The 20,605-nt window shown below is 41.6% G+C and overlaps 1 protein-coding gene across 4 annotated transcripts in view; it reads right to left on the bottom strand.

The window, feature by feature from the left end:
- The window catches only part of PRDM5 (PR/SET domain 5), a 264,482-nt gene that overhangs the window by 243,222 nt on the left and 655 nt on the right, over positions 1-20,605 (bottom strand). The gene's annotated exons all lie outside the window — the stretch shown is intronic.

Here is a 20,605-nt window from a genome sequence, read left to right as displayed (position 1 = left end):
GGTGGATGAACCTAGAGCCTATTATACAAAGTGAAGGAAGTCAGAGCAACACAAATACCATATATTAAAGCACCCATGTGGAATCTAGAAATATGGTACTGATGAAACTATCTGCAAGGCAGGAGTGCAGACACAGACACAGAGAACAGTGGAGAGAGTCGAACTGAGAGCCCAGCATGGAAATACGTACATTACCACGTGTATAAACAGACAGCCCGGGAGAATTCGCTGTGTGACACAGAGCTCCACTCTGTTCTGTGACAACCCAGAGGGGCAGGGTGGGCTGGGAACTGGGAGGGAGCTCCAAGGGAGGGAAATATGTGTACCTGTGGCTGATTCGTGATCATGTGTGGCAGAGGCCAACACAACACTGTAGAGCAACTGTTCTCCAGTAATTGTATTTTTTTGTATATTTTTCAAAACTGTACAATGATGATCTTTGGTAATTATTACTCAAGTACAGTTATGTTTTATGAGTATTGTTCAACTGTCATCACCAAAAGAAAGATACTCAGACATGTTCTATGAAACGTTATATGTATAAGCAATAAAAAAATTTTTTTTTAAGAAATTAGATTAAGTAACACACCATTTTGTCAAAACTTAGGAAGGGTGGCGGGCACGCAGGAAGATAAACACATCTCCAACGCATCTCCAACCTCCAAGTAGGCAGAGGTTGGAGAGAGCAGTGGGCAACAGCAAGGAGGAGAGGGAAGTAACCCAGAAATAAGCATCCTGTGGGGAAAATCATGTGTGTGGAGAAAACGGCTGAGCGCCAGCTATCAGATAAAAGTCACGTGCATCTGATTATGAAAGGGGAAGAGTAAGTAAATCATCAAATTAAGGTATGAGTTGCACTTAATAAGAGAGGGTGAAAAGGATGAACAGTGACTTGGACAGCAAAAATTAGGAAAATTAAAATACAACAACAATAAAATGATGAGCATAAAGATGACAAGAATAAAAATCAGTTATATCAGTCATTACACTAAATATGAAGTTTAAAATCTCTTATTAAATGAAGAGATTATAAATCTGCATTATGAAATATAACCTAGCTACACATGATTACAAAAAGATAAAGTAATAAACAAATTATTGAACTGGGTAGATAAAAATATACAGATAAAAGCAAAGAAAACAAAGGCAATGGTGTATTAGACAGTTCAATTAATGGCTGAACTCACCGAACAGAATAAAACAGAACATTATGTAATGATATAAAGTGTATATATGAAGAACACAGAACAGTAAAAAACCAGCAGCATAAAAATATGAGAAATGCAAGAAGAACCTGAGTGGGAGATTTTAAAATATTTTTCATAACTGACAGATTTGTTAAGTAATAAAAACAGTAAGTAAGAATATATAGAAATGCCATTAATGTTAAATTTTTCAAAGTTCAATACTCATCAAGGATTCACTCCTACCATAAAAATAAGAAAGGCTGATTAACTATAAAATAATTACTTTTCTTGAGGAGAGCACTAGGTTATCTACAGCAAATCATGAGGAGGAGCTGCCCGCTACCATACAAGCAAGAAATCAACTAACATTTTAAGTTTGCTGAAGAATGCATGTGAAACAGCTTGCCTGTGTTAGAACCACTGGCAGCCGCAGACCCAAGGGGAGCTCACACGCTTAGACTCCCTTCCAAGGATGTCCCCGTATAAGGGAAACTGGGGGACAGAAGGGAGGACAGAGCCACGCTCAGTGGTGCAGGCGAATAAGAGAACGGCAGCTGCTGCATAACAAGCTGCACCCTGCACCTCCCACCCTGACCTTTCTGCCCTGTAAGAAGAAAAGCAGCAAACTCTGTCACCTCCAAGACACAAGTAAAGATCCACTGCCGCTGAAGGAGGGGCAGAAGGCTCAGGAATCTGCACCACAACCCTCAGAGGGGTCCCACCGGTGGGTGAGGGGCAGGAAGCACTCTCCCACCAAACAGCAACCACTGATGCAAGACAAACGTCTGCCTCTCAGGGGAAAGAGAGAGAGGAGCACTATGGAAATCCAACTCCCAGAGCTCAGGCTGATAAACCAGCCCTAGACAAGAGTGAAGCTGAACCAAGACAGAGAACAGAGAGCTCAAAGAACAACACAGTAGTCCACTACAGGGGAAGGGCAGAGCGTGCAGCTGGGTGAGAGGACCCCTCTATGGTGCACACACTCAGGGACAGAAGAAAACGGAGGCAGCTACAGACACTGAGAAAAACCTGGAGCACTGCCCAAGCCACAGGGCAGCCTAGAAGAGCCCAGAGCCGGGGGCTCACTGAGAGAAAGCAGGCCCGCCTGACCTCCTACCAGCCTGACTGAGGCAGCCACAGACACTGAGACCCAAAGCATCAACCGAGCCACAAGGCAACTGAAGCCTGTGGTTCACTGAAAGAAACAAAAACAGCATAACACAAACCCACCTTATCTCCTACCCAGACTGATCCAAACTCCTCCACTAATAACCGGAACAAACAAAAGCATATATTTCAAAGCACAAATACTATTTACTATACTCTTGATTGTTTCGCACGACACTGGCATTGAAAAAAAAAAAATATTAAGAACATACAAGGAAGCAAAATCCTCAACAAAATTCTAGCAAACAGACTCCGACAACACATCAAAAGGATCATACACCATGATCAAGTGGGATTTATCTCAGGGATGCAAGGATTCTTCAGTATATGCAAATCAATCAAGGTGATACACCATATCAACAAACTGAAAGATAAAAACCATATGATCATCTCAACACATGCAGAAAAAGCTTCTGACAAAATTCAGCACCCATTTATGATTTAAAAACTCTCCAGAAAGTACACATAGAAGGAACCCACCTCAAATAATAAAGCCATATACAACAAACCCACAGCCAATATTATTCTCAGTGGTGAAAACGGAAAGCATTTCCTCTACGATCAGGAACAAGACAAGGGTGCCCACTCTTGCCACAATTATTCAACATAATTTTGAAAGTCCTAGCCACAACAATCAGAAGAAAAAAGAAATAAAAGGAATCCAGATCCGAAAAGAAGTAACAAAATCCTTACTAGACGCAGGTAACATGATACTATACATAGAAAACCCTAAGGATTCCACCAGAAAATTACTAGAGCTAATCAACGAATATAGTAAAGCCACAGGATATAAAATTAACATACAGAAATCCTTTGCACTCCTATACACTAATAATGAAAAATGAAAAAGAGAAGTTAAGGAAACAATCCCCTTCACCACTGAAATAAAAAGAATAAAACACCTACGGATTAATCTACCTAAAGAGACAAAAGACCTGTATGCAGAAAACTATTAAAAAAAAAACACTGATGAAAGAAATCAAAGATGACATAAACAGAAGGAGAGATATAACATTTTTGGATTGGAACAATCAATATTGTGAAAATGACTACACTATCCAAAGTAATCTACAGATTCAAAGGAATCCCTATGAAACTACCAATGGTATTTTTCACAGAACAAGAACAAAAAAATTTCACAATTTATATGGAAACACAAAGACCCTGAAAAGCCAAAGCAATCTTAAAAAAGAATGGAGCTGGAGGAATCAACCTTCCTGACTTCAGACTATCCTACAAAGCTACAGTCATTAAGACAGTATGGTATTGGCACAAAAATAGAAATATAGACAAATGGAACAAGACATAAACCCATGCACCTATGGGTAGCTTATTTTTGACAAAGGAGGCAAGAATATACAGTGGAGAAAAGACAACCTCTTCAATAAGCGGTGCTAGGATTTTTGGACAGCTACATGTAAACGAATGAAACTAGAGCACTTTCTAATACCATATACAAAAATAAATTCAAGATGGACTAAAGGTTTAAATGTAAGGCCAGGAACTATAACGCTCTTAGAGGAAAACATAGGCGGTACACTTTTTGATATACATCACAGCAAGATACTTTTTGACCCACCTCCTAGAATAATGGAAATAAAAACAAAAGTAAATAAATGGGATTTAATTAAATTAAAAGCTTGGCACAGCAAAAGGAAACAAAAAACAAGATTAAAAGACAACCCTCAATGGGAGAAAATAATTGCACACAATAACAAAGGATTAATTTCCAAAATATACAAGCAGCTCATGCAACTCAATACCAGAAAAACAAACAACTCAATCAAGGAATGGGCAGAAGACCTAAACAGACATTTCCCCAGAGAAGACATATAGATGGCCAACATGGAAAGATGATCAACATCACTCAGTATTAGAGAAATGCAAATCAAAACTACAATGAGGTTATCACCTCACAGTCAGAATGACCATTATTAAAAATCTACAAACAATAAATGCTGGCAAAGATGTGGAGAAAAGGGAACCTTCTTGCACCACTGGTGGGAATGCAAACTGATCCACTATGGAGAACAGTACGGAGATCCCTTAAAAAACTAGGAACAGAACTACCATATGACCCAACAATCCCACTACTGAGCATACACACTGAGAAAACCGTAACAGAAAGAGACACATGAGCCCAACATTCACTGCAGTTCTTTTTACAATAGCTAGGACATACGAGAGGGTTCTCGAGAGTTCCTTGGACCGCAAGGAGATCAAACCAGTCAATCTTAGAGGAAATCAGTCATGAATGTTCACTGGAAGGACTGATGCTGAAGCTGAAGCTCCAATACTTTGGCCACTTGATGTGAAGAACTGACTCATTGGAAAGGACCCTTGTGCTGGGAAAGATTGAGGGCAGGAGGAAAAGGGGATGACAGAGGATGAGATGGTTGAATGGCATCACCAACTCGATGGACATGAGTTTGAGTAAGCTCTGGGAGTTGGTGATGCACAGGGAAGCCAGGCGTGTTGCAGTCCATGGGTTCACAACAAGTCGGACACCACTGAGCGACTGGACTGAACTGAAGACATAGAAGCAACCTAAATGTCCATCAACAGATGAATGGATACAGAATCTGTGGATACATATATACAATGGAATATTACTCAGCTACAGAAAATGAATGCATCAGAGTCAGTTCTAATGAGGTGGAGGAACCTAGAGTCTATTATACAGAGCGAAGTAAATCAGAAAGAGAAAGCCCAATATCGTATAGTAAAGCACGTATATGGAAAGACGGTACTGATGAACCTTTATGCAGGGCAGCAGTGGAGATGAAGACAGAAAACAGGCTTGGGGACACATGAAGGGGAAGGAGAGTGTGGGAGGATTTGAGAGAATAGCACTGAAACATATACATTACCATAATTAAAACAGATGACCAGTGAGAGTTCAATGCAGGAAGCCAGTGCTCTGGGACAACCTAGAGAGACAGGGTGGGGAGGGAGGGGGTGTGTGGGGGGGGGCGGGGCCCAGGATGGGGGGGAACACAGGTGTATCTAAGGCTGGTTCATGTTGATGTATGGCAAAAAATATCACAATACTGTAAAATAATTTTCCTCCAATTAAATAAAGTAATTTTTTTAAAAAAAGAATAGCATGGAAACATACATTACCATATGTAAAATAGACAGCAAGTGGGACTTTGCTGCGAGACACAGGGAGCTCAAACCAGGGCTTTGGGACCACCGAGAGGAGTGGAATAGGGTGGCAGGCAGGAGGGAGGTTCAGGAAGGAGGGAACGCGTATACTTGGGCATGGTTCACGCTGCGGTGTAGCAAAGGCCAACACAATACTGTAAAGCAATTATCCTTCAATAAAAAAAGAGAAAGGAAAGAAAAAAAAACATACAAGGAAACAAAGAGAAAAAATACAGCCCATCGTGAAGAAACAGAGCAAGCAGCACAATCAGATGCAGAAATGACACAGACATTAGAACTATCAGACAAGCACTTTAACAGTGGTTATGGTTAATTTGTTAAAGAATCTACTAGAAAAGGCAGATAACATGCAAGAATATAGTAGATTTCAACTAAAACATAGAAACTACACAAGGGAATCCAGTGGAAATGCTAGAAATAAAAAACATGGTTTCAGACATGAATTCCTTTGACAGATTCACCAGGTAACTTGACACACTGAGAAAAGCAGCAATAAACTTGAAGGCAATGGAAATTACCCATTAAAATGAAACAGAGTGGAAAAATGGGAAAAATAAAGCAGAACAAAGTATGTAAGAGCTGTGAGACAATATCATCAACTGGTCTGACATGCACGTAATTGGAGCCCCAGAAGAAGAAAGGAAGTTTGGGCCAGAAGTAGTATTTGAAGAGAAAATGGCTAAGAATCTTCCAAAAATGATAAAAGACATCAAACTACACATAAAAGAAGCAAGTTTTTTTTTATTTTATTTTAAACACATCATATTCAAACTGCTAAAAGCCAAAGAAAACTAGAAAAGTCTTGAAAAGTAGAAGGGGAAAAAAGAGAATGTGTGAAGAACGTAACACTTATATGCTATAACCTCTGGAAAGCAAACTTTCCAGAAATGTTGTTAAGTCAAAAAAAAGAAGTAATTATCTTTAATATAATGAGAAAGGAAAAAACCTGTCAATCTGGAGAAGGTATCTTTCAAACATAAATGCAATACTTCTTTTCAGAAAACAAAAACTGAGAAAACTCATTGCCATTAGACTTGTGATACAAAAAATGTTCAAAGGATATGGTTCTCACATAAGGAATATGATACCACACAAAAACGCAATTCAAAACAAAGAAACGATGAGCTCCAGAAACCAAAATAAAGGTAAATAACACAATATGTCTTATTTTTTAATTGCTCTATAAGATAACTGATGGTATAAAGGGAAAAAGAGTAAAAGTGTACTGTAAGGTTTGTGACGCATGAAAGACGAAAATGATGTTATAAAGGATGGGAAGGAGGAACTGGTGCAACAGCTGTTGTCTCACTGCCTGTTTGATGCCTGTTATCTAATAAACTTGTCAAAATCAATATGCCTTAAACCAAATTCCAGATTCCCCCCCCTTCAAATCTGCTCCACCAAAATCTTCCTCATCTCAGTTGCTGGCTGACAATCCAATCTTCCCAATTTCTCAGGCTAAAATCCTTGGAATCATCTTTGATCCTTACCTTTCTTCCACGTATCTCATCAGCACCTTCTGTCTTCAAACTACACTCCCAACATTGCCACCATCTTGGTCTAAACCACCATCCTCTCATATAGATTACTGCAGAAGAATCCTAACAAGTCTCCTAGTTTACTCTGAGGCTAACTATTCTCAACACAGCAGTCAAAGCGATCCTTGATAAACTCAAGTCAGATCACGTCCCTTGGCCTAAAACCCTGCCGTGGGTTCCTATTCCACTCAAAGTAGAGCCAACGGCTTCACAGTAGCCTGAAAGGCCCTTCACAGTCTCTCTTGCCTCTTCTCTTAGTGCGCAGCCCCCCGACAAGACCATTCCAGCCTCACTGCTCTCCTTATTCTCTGAATACAGCAAGCAAACTCTCATCTTAGGGCCTTTGCTCTAACTGCTGCCTTTCTTCCTCTAGCAATGTTTAGCTCCTTCCCTCCCATCCTTTAAGTCACTGCCTGTATTTCCCCTGCTTAGTGAGGATTACCTGGACCAATCACCTATTTAGATTAACATCCAACCAAACACCCACACACTCTGCAAAGTCAACAATACCCAGCTCTACTTTTTCTTTTTTTCTGAAAGACTTTCAACATTTTAGCACAGTATAAAATGTTTCTAATTTTTCATTGTCAATTTTCTGTCCTAGCTCCTGTCACTAAAAAGCAAGCTAAGCAAGAGCCAGAATTTCTATTTTGTTCACTGCTGCATTCCAAATAGCTGGTACAGATCTTGGCAATAAACATTTCGTGAATAATTGTATAAAGCAAGCCCCAAACAAATGAAAATTACATCATATCCCCCTTATAGAATATGTGATTAAAAATATTAGAGCCAAAGTACATTACTTAGAGGGATCTCTATAAGTGACTGCTGAAATATTAGATGATGAAATGAGTTTACTCTTTTCTCATTTTTGTTAAGTAACTTTATGACAGAGTATATAGTTGTGTGTCTATACTAATGGAAATGAGCATGGATACAGCATTTTATCAGTATGCAGAAAAATAATTTTTGGTCTTTTTTAATGCAAAAGGTATATGGAAAGATCTGAGTTCAGACTCTGATTCCCTTCTTGGGATATAACCTTCCTCACAATCAGTTTCCTCATCTATAAAACAAGGACAATAACGGCCACCTTGCAGACTTACTGGAGGGCTTAACTGCAGATCACGGGACACCTCTAGTGACTGCTTCTGTCACTCTCCCTTCTGTCTCTGGCCACTGCCCCAGGGCCTAACAACTGCAGTTGCTCAATAAACATTTGCTGAATTAACTGAAGCTGTTACAGTCACAAAAACCAACCAAATCTGAATCTGTAATGACACCAAGAAATACAAGCCTTCAGTCATTTGTAGAGGGTCAACGTGTGAACACAGAAAAGAGATAGCACGTGGGGCAGGCGTCAGTGGTGACTACCTGATTAGCTTTCACCAGCCACCAGGAACCATAAGCAAACATCTACCCACAGAATTTTAGCTGGGGCACAAAGACTCCTTAGGACTTCCTCACAAGAGTCACCTTCTAAGCTGATCAACAAAACACCTTATTCCACAAAACCTACTCTTATAACATTTATGCAAAGAGAGTTTTCCTCTGTGCTTTCACTTACTTTACTTTTGCGGACCACCCAGATAATGGGTGTTTTCCTCTTTCCCATGTTTTTCTAACCCTACACAACTTGCCTGTTTTTGTTTACTTTTAGCTTCCTGTATTTTCACAAATTCAAGATTTAAATATCAGAGATTTTTCTCTTTGGATTTTACCTTACTAAAAGTCTCCACGACAAAGCCCTCAAAGAGAACCAAGGTGCCTGCCTTGCATGAGAGAGACGGCACTGCAGGAGCAGGAGTCTGTGAGGCAGCTGCGGGTGGCAGGACTCCAGGCGAAGCTCACCTCAGCTTCAGTGTCTTCAGCTGTTAGATGAGAACGTGCAAACTGGATTCCCTCTGACATCCTTCTCAACGCCATCACTTGGAACATGATCACAATCCATTCTTCCTCCCAACTTACACGCACTCACTTCCTCTATAAGAGAACCACTCACTCAGGTTTTACTGCGTGAATGCCCACCTTGTTGACCTCCATCAGAATCAACACTGAACACAAGGCAGAACAGTCTTCAATCTGGTAGATGTGTAATGTGGACATTTCACTGGGACCAGTAGTTGAGGGTTAATTCACTGCAAAACGATTTCTATAACACAGACAAGAAGAATCACACTTTGGAGCTATGGTAGAGTGTATAATGTGTGTGTGTGCTAAACCACTTCAGTCATGCCTGACTTTTTGAAACTGTAGCCCACTAGGCTCCTCTGTCCATGGGATTCTCCAGGCAAGAATACTGCAGTGGGTTGCCATTTCCTCCTCCAGAGGATCTTCCGGACACAGGGATCGAACCCAGGTCTCCTGCATTGGCAGATGGGATTCTCTACCACCGAGCCACCTGGGAAGCCCATGTAGCCTCTAGAAAACTGCAAAATTCAAGGAAGTAAACTCTCTCTTTGGAGCCAGAAGGAACCAGCCCTGACCACCCAGTTTAGATTTATATTGTCCAGAACAGAAAAGAATAAATTTCTCTTGCAGATAATTTGCCACAGTAGCAATAGGAAACCAACACCATAACTCAGGGCTATCAAAACAGACGCAGTTCCATCTGTGGAACCTGTATTTGTTCACGAAAAGAGCACGATTTACCTCTATTAGTACGTTTTACTCTTCTCTCAACCCTATGAAGTAGATATTGTTACTGTACCCATTCTCAGATAAAGAAATTGAGGCAAAAAGCTGTTGGCCAGTGTGACTCGTTAAGTATTGCCTGGGTGACAGAGTAAATGGTGGACCTATGACACCAGTTTCAGTGAGTCTGATCCGACTTTGTGCTCTTAATCAGTCTGGAGTTGAATGGTTTGTAGATAGAATTACTAAAAGTAAAACTGAAGCAGTCCTTTAAAGATCAGACCTCGTGACACACCTTATTTCAGACTGAGGAAGTTGGGAGACTGCCCTGGGGTTCATGGGCACAGGAGGCCACTCAGGAACCCCTTGGGCAAAAAAGCAGTGATGAGAGGGAAGCAAGCCAGGAACTGAGCTATCCCAGAGGCGGCAATTCATTGCGGCTACTGTGTGACAAGAAGACCTCAGCCTCATCAATGCTCTTAACTGCTTCTACCAGAATTAGTGGCCAAATATGAGAAAGATACTATACTCACTTCATTTAGTCATTTTCATTTTTTGCTTTTCTTTAGCTTTCCTTTCAGTCTTTAGTTCTTTTTAGAAATACAAACCCCGCTCAGCTATGCTAAGGGCATGCAACTTAACAGGCTTCTACATATAAAGGAAAACAACTACATGTCAGAAGATAAAAGTCAGGCAGGCTTTAGCCTGCTAATGAAGAAGGAATTGGAAAGGAGAAAAAAATTTAAAGTGTACATTAGGACAACTGAAAAATTCTGACAAGAAGTAATCACTGAAGAAATATGTAATCTATAAACTGGGGATAATAGTAAACCTTTGAAGACTGTTACACAACAAAATAACAATGTAAGTGCATAGGAAACAAACAAACAGAAAGGCAGAATTCAAAATGTCTGATTGTGTGTGACAGTCCCAGGCGGGCCTACAGGCTCCAAGGTACAAGGTGACGCTTCAGTGGAAATGTTTAACAACTTCCTCAGTCTGAAATAAGGTATGTCAGGAGGTCTAACCTTTAAAAGACTGTTTCAATTTTATTTTCAGTAATTCTACCTACAAATCATTCAACTCCAAACGATTGAGAGCACAAAATCGGGTCAGATTCACTGAAATAAGTATCATGGGTCCAACCATTTACTCTGTCGCCCAGGCAATACTTAACCAGTCACACTGGCCAACCACTTTTTGCCTCAATTTCTTTCATCTAAGAATGGGTACAGTAACAATATCTACTTCATAGGGTTGAGAAACGAGTAAAACGTACTCACACAGCCAAACTTAAAGTGCTTAATAAAAAGACAATAATAATGTGACCCTATATATTCAACTCCATAAGGCCTTCTTTGATTCCCCCAGCACTCTCTGATGACTTACTATAACGACCACTGAGGTTTCTCCCTCTTAAGTACTTTTTAAATTAATTTTTTATTGAAGGATAATTTACAGAATTTTGCTGCTTGCCGTCAAACCTCAACATTTTGCATATAGTAATGTAAGTTTCCATGTTACTCTTTCCATACATCTCACCCTCTCCTCCCCCACCCATGTCCATAGTCTATTCTCTATGTCTGTTTCTCCATTACTGCCCTGTAAATAAATTCTTCAGTACTATTTTTATAGATTCCTTATGTATGTGCTAGAATATGGTATTTATCTTTTTTCTGACGAATAGGTTTTAGGTTCATCCACCTCATTAGAACTAACTCAAATGCATTCCTTTTATGGCTGCATAATATTCCATTGTGTATATATACCACAACCTCTTCTTTTTATTCATCTGTCGATGGACATCTAGGTTGCTCCCACGTTCTAGCTATTGTAAATAGTGCAGCAATGAACAAGGGGATACATGTGTCTTTTCCAATTTTGGTTTCCTCAGGGTATATGCCTCAGAGAAGGCAATGGCACCCCGCTCCAGTACTCTTGCCTGGAAAATCCCATGGGCAGAAGAGCCTGGTGGGCTGCAATCCATGGGGTCACTAAGAATCTGACACGACTAAGCAACTTCCCTTTCACTTTTCACTTTCATGCATTGGAGAAGGAAATGGCAACCCGCTCCAGTGTTCTTGCCTGGAGAATCTCAGGGACGGGGGAGCATGGTGGGCTTCCGTCTATGGGGTCACACAGAGGCAGACATGACTGAAGCAACTTAGCAGCAGCAGCATCAGAGTATATGCATAGGAGTTGGATTGCTGGGTCATAGAGTGGTTTTATTCCTAGTTTTTAAGGAATCTCCATACCCTCTTCCATAGTGGCTATATCAATTTACATTCCCACCAACAGTGCAAGAGTGTTTGTTCCCTTTTCCCCACACCCTTTCCAGCATTTATTGTTTGTAGACTTTTTGATGAGGGTCATTCTGACCAGTGTGAGGTGATATCTCATTGTAGTTTTGATTTGCATTTCTCTAATAATGAGCAATGTTGAGCTTCTTTCCATGTGTTTTTAACCATCCGTATGCCTTCTTTGCAGAAATGTCTGTTTAGGTCTTCCTCCCATTTTTTGATTGGGTTGTTTGTTTCTCTGGTATTGAGTTGTATGAGTTGCTTGTATATTTTGGAAATTAAACCTTTGTCAGTTGTTTCATTTGCTGTTATTTTCTTCCATTCTGACGGCTGTCTTTTCACCTTGCTTACAGTTTCCTTTGCTGTGCAAAAGTTTTTAATCAGGTCCCACTTCTTTACTTTTGTTTTTATTTCCATTACTCTAAAGTGGGTCATAGAGGATCTTGCTTTATGTCATTGAGTGTTCTGCCTACGTTTTCCTCTAAAAATTTTATAGTTTCTGGTTGTACATTTAGGTCCTTAATCCATTTTATCTTTGTGTATGGTGTTAGAAGGAGAAGGCAATGGGACCCCACTCCAGTATTCTTGCCTGGAAAATTCCATGGACAGAGGCGCCTGGTGGGCTACAGTCCATGGGGTTGTGAAGAGTCACACATGACTGAGTGACTTCACTTTCACTTTCATGCACTGGAGGAGGAAATAGCAACCCACTCTAGTATTCTTGCCTGGAGAATTCCAGGGACGTAGGAGCCTGGTGGGCTGCCATCTATGGGGCCGCGCAGAGTCAGACACGACTGAAGCGACTTAGCAGCACCAGAAGCATGGTGTTAAGAAGTGTTCTAATTTCATTCTTTTACATGTAGCTGTCCAGTTTCCCCACTTCCATTTATTGAAAAGGCTATCTTTGCCCCACTGTATATTCTTGTCTCTTCTGTCATAAATAAGGTACCCATAAGTGCATGGGTTTATCTCTGGGCTTTCTATCTTGTTCCATTGGTATATATTTCTGTTTTTGTGTCAGTACCATACTATCTTGATGACTGTAGCTTTGTAGTATAATCTGAAGTCAGGAAGCTTGATTCCTCCAGCTCTATTCTCCTTTTCCAGACTAAAAATTACTGTAATTCTGTAAAGTCTGTTGCCTAAAGCAGTGCCCAGCAAAATCAATCCATATAAACAGTGTAAATTTGGACATGTGATACATAAAAAATGCATTTTTTAAGATTCTGTACTGTATTTCCATTTTCCCAACAAGGCTATAAGTCCCAGAGTATGGAAAAAGAAACTCTTTTTATCAACACTGCTTAGTGCACTGTCCTATTTGAATTCGATGCTTAGCCAGGGTTGGTTGCTTTTGATGAACTTTTACCAACATATTCTACAACTGAAAGTACCATTTCCAACACAGTAGACTTCACATGAAAGCAAATGGCACCAAGACAAGTTGGCACCAACTGGTCAAGCCAAAATCTGAGTCATCCTCGATTCTCCTTCAATGATGAGCCTCATTCAACCCACTGAAAGATTCTAGATGGTTTTATTTTAACCTCTAAACAATACCTCGAAGCCAAACAATTTTCTCTATCCTCAGTTCAACACTAGTTCAGGCTCACTTGCATATTTCCCTGCATATTCTTCTAGCTAGCTCAGCTCCTTCATGTTTCATGCAGATGCCACCTCCTCTGAGAGGTCTTCCCTCCCAGCATGCCTAAAGTAGGGGGCTCCACTTATATTCACTCCCTAAAGCATCATTCTGTTTTCAGGTTTCACTTAACACATGCTGTAATTATTTTGGAAACTTTCCCTTCTGTACCTGCTTACTGCCTCTCTTCCCACACAAGAAAACAAGCTCCAGGTGAACAAAGACCTTGCCTTTTCTGCCAACCTATATATCCCCAAGACCTAGCACAGTGCCTGCCACAACTGAAAGATTAAATGACTGAAAATCAGAATGGAAGAAAGGAAAATCAACAGCCTGCAACAAACCTCAAGGAAACAAAGACTGGTAGTGGTATATTTGCTACACTAACCCTTTGCATAAAATCACAGAATCTGAGAGCTCAAAGAAATATTATTTACCTTTCCACTTTTTGAGTACAAACACAATATCAAACACACCACTCTCTGGTTAATTACATGATCTGGCAATGGAAAATATAGTCATGATATAAAAAATGCATTGCAGTGAGCTGTTAACATAACTTTTTATTGTATGTTTACTTACTATATTAGCTTTGAATACCTAACATTAACTTTACTCTGCATAGTAAGTTAGAATTTTACATCTTTTTTGCAACATCAAGCGGTTAACGAGATTAACATTTCGCAAGCACTTAGAACAGGGTCTGACAAACTAGCGTGTTAAATTTACTTTTTCTTATTACACTTTTCATTAGGAAACTGCAATGAGTACAGTGTGAATGAACTCAGGCCTCTTTTTTCTACTCTAGGACTTTCCAGCAGACTCACATCCATTCTTTCTCTCAAAAGCAATAATGGCTCACATAGAAATAGCTAATGACCCTCTCTTCATTCAATCTCTAATTTCCATAATGGTAAGAAAAGGGGCTTTCCAGGTGGCTCAGTAGTAAAGAATATGCTTGCCAAACAGGAGACACAGGTTCAATCCCTAGGTCTGGAAGATCTTCTGGAGAAGGAAATGGCAAGCCACTCCAGTATTCTTGCCTGGGAAATCCCATGGACAGAGGAGGCTACCTCTGTCTACCTACCAGGCTCCTCTGTCCGTGGGGTGGCAAAAGAGTGGGACACGACCTAGCGAATAAACAACAAGAAAAGGAAAGGACATTCCATAATGGCCAAAAAAGATCTTCTTCTTGTTGTTGTCATTTTATACACTTTATAGCAAAAAAAAGGAGGAGGGGTACTGCAGCAGCAGTGCCAAGCCTACAAAAACAAGATATCTGCCAAGGGAAAAAGTAAGAGAACAAAGGTGGAACCAGGGTATTAGGTGACTTGGCTGTAGAAACCCCCTCCCCCACTCTAGGAAACACAGAACAAAAAGGGATGGGTCTAGAAAAGGATTAAAGGATCCAATTGGTAAGGGAATTCCAGATCAGTGTGATGGATGCACTGCAAGTAGAAAGTCTAGCAAAATCCCCCAAGATCAGTACAGGTCTACAATAAGATTCTCTGCAATCAACACGTGACTTAAATTGCAAATTTTTAAAAAATTACAATTATTATGCAAGCATCAGTTCAGTTCAGTTGCTCAGTCATGTCTGACTCTTTGTGACCCCATGGATTGCAGCACAGCAGGCCTCCCTGTCCATCACCAACTCCCGGAGTTTACTCAAACTCACGTTCATTGAGTCGGGGATGCCATCCAACGATCTTTCCTCTGTCATCCCCTTCTGCTCCTGCCTTCAATCTTCCCTAGCATTAGGGTCTTTACCAATGAGTCAGTTCTCACATCAGGTGGCCAAAGTATTGGACTTTCAGCTTCAACATTAGTCCTTCCAATGAATATTCAGGAATGATTTCCTTTAGGATGGACTAGTTGGATCTCCTTGAAGTCCAAGGGACTCTCAAGAGTCTTCTCCAACACCACAGTTCAAAAGCATCAATTCTTCAGCACTCAGCTTTCTTTAGAGTCCAAGTCTCACATCCATACATGACTGCTGGAAAAACCATAGCCAAAAGCCTCCTGATGAAAGTGAAAGGGAGAGTGAAAAAGGTAGCTTAAAGCTCAACATTCAGAAAACTAAGATCATGGCATCTGGTCCCATCACTTCATGGGAAACAGATGGGGAAACAGTGGAAACAGTGGCAGACTTTATTTTGGGGGGCTCCAAAATCACTGCAGATGATGACTGTAGCCAAAAAATGAAAGATGCTTACTCCTTGGAAGGAAAGTTATGACCAACCTACATAGCATATTAAAAAGTAGAGATATTACTTTGCCAACAAAGGTCCATCTATTCAAGGTTATGGTTTTTCCAGTGGTCATGTATGGATGTGAGAGTTGGACTATGAAGAAACCTGAGCGCCAAAGAATTGATGCTTTTGAACTGTGGTGTTGGAGAAGACTCTTATGAGTCCCTTGGACTGCAAGGAGATCCAACCAGTCCATCCTAAAGGAGACCACTCCTAGGTGTTCATTGGAAGGACTGATGCTGAGGCTGAAACTCCAATACTTTGGCCACCTCATGCAAAGAGTTGACTCCCTGGAAAAGACCCTGATGCTGGGAGGAATTTGGGGCAGAAGGGTACAACAGAGGATGAGATGGCTGGATGACATCCCCAACTCGATGCACATGAGTTTGGGTGAACTCCGGGAGTTGGTGATGGACAGGGAGGCCTGGCGTGCTACAATTCATGGGGTCGCAAAGAGTCGGACACGACTGAGCAACTGAACTGAACTGACTAGAGGGACCTTTGTTGGCAAAGGAATGTCTCTGCTTTTGAATATGCTGTCTAGATTGGTAATAGATTTTCTTCCAAGGAGAAAGCGTCTTTTAATTTCATGGCTGTAGTCACCATCTGCAGTGATTCTGGAGCCTAAGAAATTAAAAGCCTGTCACTGTTTCCCCATCTATTTGCCATGAAGTGATGGGACCAGACGCCATGATCTTAGTTTTCTGAATATTGAGCTTTAAGCCAGCTCTCCTCTTTCACTTTCATCAAGAAGCTCTTTAGTTCTTCTTCACTTTCTCCCATAAGGGTGGTGTCATCTGCATATCTGAGGTTATTGATATTTCTCCTGGCAATATTTCTCGTGATTCCAGCTTGTGCTTCATCCAGTCCAGCGTTTCTCATGATGTACTCTGCATATAAGTTAAATAATCAGGGTGACAATATACAGCCTTGACCTACTCCTTTTCCTATTTGGAACCAGTCTGTTGTTCCATGTCCAGTTCTAACTGTTGCTTCATGACCTGCATACAGATTTCTCAAGAGCCAGGTCAGGTGGTCTGGTATTCCCACCGCTTGAAGAATTTTCCAGTTTGTGATGATCCACACAGTCAAAGGCTTTGACATACTCAAAAAAGCAGAAATAGATGTTTCTCTGGAACTCTTGCTTTTTTGATGATCCAGTGGATATTGGCAATTTGAACTCTGGTTCTCCTGCCTTTTCTAAAACCAGCTTGAACATATGGAATTTCACAGTTCACATATTGCTGAAGCCTGGCTTGGAGAATTTTGAGGATTACTTTATTAGTGTGTGAGCTGAGTCCAATTGTGTGGTAGTTTGAACATTATTTGGCATTGCCTTTCTTTCAGACTGAAACGAACACTGACCTTTTCCAGTCCTGTGGCCACTGCTGAGTTTTCCAAATGTGCTGGCATATTGAGTGCAGCACTTTGACAGCACTGTCTTTTAGGATTTGAAATGGCTCAACTGGAATTCCATCACCTCCACTAGCTTTGTTCATAGTGATGCTTCCTAAGGCCCACTTGACTTCACATTCCAGAATGTCTGGCTCTAGGTGAGTGATCACACCATAGTGATTATCTTGGTCGTGAAAATCTTTTTTGTACAGTTCTTCCGTGTATTCTTGCCACCTCTTCTATCTTCTGCTTCTGTTAGGTCCATACCATTTCTGTCCTTTATTGAGCCCACCTTTGCATGAAATGTTCCCCTGGTATCTCTAATTTTCCTGAAGAGATCTCTAGTCTTTGCCATTTTATTATTTTCCTCTATTTCTTTGCACTGATCACTGAGGAAGGCTTTCTTACCTCTCCTTGCTATTCTTTGGAACTCTGCATTCAAATGGGTATGCTGCTGCTGCTAAGTCACTTCAGCAGTGTCCAACTCTGTGCGACCCCACAGACGGCAGCCCACCAGGGTCCCCCATCCCTGGGATTCTCCAGGCAGGAATACTGGAGTGGGTTGCCATTTCCTTCTCCAATCAAATGGGTATATCTTTCCTTTTATCCTTTGTTTTTTGCTTCTCTCCTTTCCACAGCTATTTGTAAGGCCTCCTGAGACAGCCATTTTGCTCTTTTGCATTTTTCTTGGGGATGGTCTTGATCCCTGTCTCCTGTACAATGTCACGAACCTCCGTCCATATGTTCTTTAGGCACTCTATCAGATCTAATCCCTTGATTCTATTTCTCACTTCCACTGTATAATCGTAAGGGATTTGATTTAGGTCATACCTGAATGGTCTAGTGGTTTTCCCTACTTTCTTCAATTTAAGTCTGAATTTGGCAATAATAACATGTAAGTATACATGTTATAAAAGTGTACTAAAACATCTATAACTTCCAACTTAAAAACCTAAAATGAGATTCCAAAATTTGTTCAGAATAAAGAACAAAAGACTTTTAAGTAAGATCCCTAATATAGCTGCTAAAATTTTTTTTTCTCAGATCCTTTGAGATCTGAGGCCAGAGTTCCACCTAATACAAGGTAACCTGAAACATATTTAAGCATCAGGAAACTATATGCAAACAGGTAAGGGATGCACCGATATTCAGCTTTAGCTTTACAGCACAGCTAAAATCTGCCATTCAGCTTCAGTTTTAGACCTGTTTTTGGCAGGCAAGGAGCTGAAACCTACAAGGTCATTTTTGGCATCAATGAACTTGCCCATGATCGATTACCTTATGACTGAGCATCTTGTGATCACAACTAAACTTTGTCACTAACAGTGTATCATTTGAACTTATTGCAAACATCTGCAGATTCACTTGAAATACAGGTTAAGAATTCTGGTTATGACCTAGATGAAACCATGTGCTTTACATGTTGAAGTTACATAAACCAAGAAAACATAAGTATCTGTAAGTACTGCAGTAATATATAATTTTGGAAGCTGTTCACTCTACACCACAAAATAATTTAAAACTTCCAAATAACTTAATTCTTGGAAAAATAATTTGGAATAAAAATATCAAAAGAACATATATCAGCCAGCTCTTTCTAGAAATCTTAGTAAAGCAAAATAAGAATAATTTAATAACTCTAATATTTCCACAATTTTAGTATATTACTAATCCCTGGGTCGGGAAGATCCCCTCGAGAAAGAAACGGCAACCCACTCCAGTATTCTTGCCTGGAAAATCCCATGAAGAGGAGCCTGGTGGGCTATAGTCCATGGGGTCGCAAGAGTCGGACACGACTTAGCAACTAAACCACGACCATTAAACTAATGTTTAAGAACTATTGCTTTTTAAGTACTTACATTCAGTCCTGAGACCGTCAAGAAAAATCCACTTGGGAATTTTCATTTCTTGTGAGAAAATAAAAAACAGAATCTCAATCTGTGAAAGAGCAGAAGTTTACCATTTTGGCAAAAACACCTATCCAGATAAAGCACTGACACCTGCTTTTTACCTTGGAGCATTCTCCCACTTTCCTATTTAAAAGAGTAAATAGGGGGTTTATCACTCCCAATTTTACCCTGGGTGTTACTTACAGCCCCTGCTGTCAATGAAGGCCTTCTGAAGCACCTTCCTTCACCTGCTCCTTAGGTGAGGGGGTGGGGGAAACTCATCCTCAAATGAAAGACATCCCTGTGTCTCAGGTACATCTTGCGAAGCTCCTTTAGCCCACCTTCACAGAACAAACCTGCTCTCGCCCAAACCTCACCCCTAACAGAGTCGGGGTGACGGGTGCTGGGAAGATGGCAGAAAAAGACCTAAAACAACATGGGCTTTGGACCAAGAAGTAAGGGGGGCAGCCTAACTCACTAACTCAGAAGGAAATTTAACCTCCAAGTCCTTCTGTTCTCTCCTCTCCTGCACGCAGATTAAGACTGTTCTCGCAGGAGTGTTACGCCAGTGAAGCTACCAACAGAGATAACAACAGCACGTGTGGGCCCTAGCACCAAGTAGCTACTCAGTAAACGCTGGCTCTCCCTGGCCTGCGCACTTCAGCGCTGCCTCCTCGGTTTCAGGTATTACCTATCCTCCGGAATGGCGGCTGTAACAAGAGTCTCAGCAGATTCAAAGTCTTGGTATTTTCCCGTAATCTCTCCTCCTAAGCGTTTGCTTTCAACCTCCAGCATTGCCAGTCCATTCCCTGACGAGAACTGCCATGTGCTGGTCCTACTCACGTGTCTCTAAACTTCTGGAAGGAGAGAGGGAGAAAAATCCAGAAAAACTGAGAGAAAGGGGCCGAGATTCAAACATTATCTAGACGGCACCTCCCAGAACTCACATTACACATTTTGAAAAGAGGGGAAGAACTGTTGGATGCCAGAACGAGATGCTGAGGCCTGCGGTAACGCGGCGCTGTGGGCAGCGCCCCACCCCCATCCATCCCCACCGGGAAAGCGAGGCGTCTCTGGTCACATTTCCACATCCCGAAGCAAGAAAGGCGGCGGAGGTGCGTGCGCGCCCGAGAAAGAGCCGCCCGCGCGTGCCTCTGCCAACGCCAGGACACAGCCCCCCGCCGGGGCCGAGGCGGAGGAGGCAGCATCCCGCCTCACTTCCTGCAGCGGAGGAAAGACATCTTGCCGCAGGGCGGCCGGCGGCGCAGCGCGCCCCGCCGCACCTACGTGGCGCCGCCGGCTGGGGAGGAGTGGGGCTCGGAAGCCGCCCCGCCGGCCCGGCTCCCCGCGGGGCTCCAGCAGAGAGGCGATGCGCGCGGAGCCCGCGGGCGCGGCTGAGGGGCGCCCGCGCCCGCCGCGCCGCGCGCCCCTCA

The sequence above is a fragment of the Oryx dammah genome, unplaced genomic scaffold (assembly GCF_014754425.2).
Source record: "Oryx dammah isolate SB20612 unplaced genomic scaffold, SCBI_Odam_1.1 HiC_scaffold_3, whole genome shotgun sequence".
Classification (NCBI taxonomy): Eukaryota; Metazoa; Chordata; class Mammalia; order Artiodactyla; family Bovidae; genus Oryx; species Oryx dammah.
The sequence above is the reverse complement of the archived record's forward strand: the minus strand, read 5'-3'. Positions and strand labels throughout refer to the sequence as shown.